Source organism: Penaeus japonicus, unplaced genomic scaffold (assembly GCF_977035675.1).
Source record: "Penaeus japonicus unplaced genomic scaffold, GWHDUDI00000001_assembly GWHDUDI00000002, whole genome shotgun sequence".
Taxonomy (NCBI): domain Eukaryota; kingdom Metazoa; phylum Arthropoda; class Malacostraca; order Decapoda; family Penaeidae; genus Penaeus; species Penaeus japonicus.
Genome location: NW_028234404.1, coordinates 33,058,605 through 33,061,104, shown reverse-complemented (window position 1 = coordinate 33,061,104; position 2,500 = coordinate 33,058,605). Strand labels below are relative to the sequence as shown.

General features: G+C 32.2%; 1 long non-coding RNA gene across 1 annotated transcript in view; it reads left to right on the top strand.

The window, feature by feature from the left end:
* The first annotated feature begins 2,398 nt into the window (after positions 1–2,398).
* LOC122264367 (uncharacterized) overlaps positions 2,399–2,500 on the top strand; it is a 14,846-nt gene continuing 14,744 nt past the window's right edge. The window contains exon 1 of the long non-coding RNA XR_015191720.1: positions 2,399–2,500. This exon is cut by the window's right edge and continues 104 nt beyond it. This is a non-coding gene — a long non-coding RNA (uncharacterized LOC122264367).

The window sequence follows — 2,500 nt, the reverse complement described above, 5'->3', positions numbered from 1 at the left end:
ATATATATATATATATATATATATATATATATATGTATATATATATATATGTGTGTGTGTATAGATAAATATATATATATATACATATATAAATATATATACGTATATATATATATACATACACACATGTATATATACATATATATATATATATATATATATATATATATATATATATATATATATGTATATATATGTGTATATATATATACATACATACACACACACACACACACACACACACACACACACACACACACACACATATATATATATATATATATATATATATATATATATATATATATAAACATATTATATATATATACATATATATATACATAAAAAAGATATATATATATATATATATATATATATATATATATATATATATATATATATATATATATATTATGCGAGTGTGTGTGTTTGTGTGTGATGCATTTTAAACTGTTTTTGTACAGATGATAAACCCAAAAATCTTGTATTTCTATACATTTTCTTGAACACTTTGGCCTATTCATGAGTAAAAGGCATGGCCGCAAACATAAGAATATTTCAAAGTGACATGACACTAGGAGCATAGATTCTAGGGGGGAAAAAGGCTGCATTCTAACACCACTAACCAGATGGAAAACCTTTTCCTAACCTCTTGGGCCTCGAAGTGTTACACTGAGGAGCACCTCGGTAGTAACACAGGATATCCTCAAGGTATATCTTCATACTTATCCTGTGACGTCACATATGAGGTCTGATCCCATATAGATATTACGATAGCCTGCCGTCACTGGGTTCAGGGTATCATATATACTTTGTGACTGAGAGATTTGTGTGTTGTGTTATGTGACTAAATTGTATTGTATTAATAGAAAACAAAAACAAATTCATAGGTTAGATTACATTCAGAAATTTACTCGTATAAAAGGTAAAATAAGAACTGTATTATGTACATTCTGGGGAAACAAGAAAACATAATACATAAACTTAGAATTTACTAGAATTTAATGCCAAGTTATACAGAATAATATTTGTTACTACGATCCTATCCGGAACCTGTGTCTTTGTTCTGTGGAAAAGGGAAAATTGCATATTTGTATTTCCTTGTTACTCACACTTATGGAAAAAAAAAAAACATTTGTTTGATGAATGACACACATTCAAAAATAGTTATTCATCAATGATTGACAATGTCTCCTTTGATTAAATGGATAGAACGTGTGTGGAAGACTTTTTTTTTACGCTGTTAGTGATGCGTCCGCAGCTCTAAGTTAAATAAATTGACAATCAAATTAGATAGAGAAACAGTTAAGTCTCGTAGTAGAAATATCCGCTCTTCCTTAGCGATGGTGATAGGTCTGCAGTATCATGCCGTTGCATAAAGACCCCTTTGCAAAGGTATAAATATCAGATAGAATACTTTTCATATAACTTCAGTCTGATTCTCTCCTAATCGTCAATTAGCTCTAGAATTAGAGTCAACTGATTGAATAATTATGTGACAATGGATGAAGCCACATATAATTTAGTTCTTAATACGGCTCTTCCTGCCATTGATACAAAATATATTTGGGAACTTTTTTCTAGCATCAGGGTCTTCTTATCTTTATTTTACACAATGCAGGAATATATCTACACATTTCAATAATTTCCCGAGCAGAAATTCGTATTGATATATGAATAAATTCCCCTTCTGGCTAGCAATTGCAAGCCATGTGTTGACATTGAGGATCAAGCAATATAGTGACTGAGCGAGGGTTCCGAACTTTACGGTTACCACGTGCTTGCATGTCCTTTACGCATGCAATACGGTCGTTCTGACATGTTCAGACAATACCATAACGTGTTTCTGCTGTAGAGGGGCCTTAGTAGTTCATGGTATGTATTTTCTTGTTCAGGTGAAGGAATGTTTGATTATGTTTTGGTCCGGGATACCTGTAGGGTAGTGTACTTGATGGTATTTTTTTCACCCTTGCAATACCACTAGATTGCAGCTGCTTTCTAGATACCAGGGCAAATATCATAGCTCGAGTTGCGTCAGAGGCGATCCAGCGATGTCCTTTTAGTTCGTGTCAGTCTTATATTATGAATTAAATAAATGAACTAAATAATGATAAATAAATAAATAGATAAATAAATAAACTAATAACAAAAAACTAAAATTATGAATAAAATAAACTAAAAGGGAAAAAATAGGATAAGGTGAGGAGAGGAAGTCTTACATAAGATAAAAAGAAAGATAGGAGGAGGGGGGAGGAGGAGGAGGAGAACACGAGAGATGAAAGAGAGAGAGAGAGAAAAAAAAAAGAAAGAGAAAGAAAAGATAAAAACACAGGCGAACAGTATGAGGCAACAATGAATTCCCCGGCAAAGATACACACACACACACACGCACATACCCACATACACAAACGTTCCAACGCCACCCCGGATGTTCACTTTATATCCAAAGTTCAGTCTCTCAGGGAGTGTTTTGCGTTTCTCTGAACAAAAGTGGTCTATG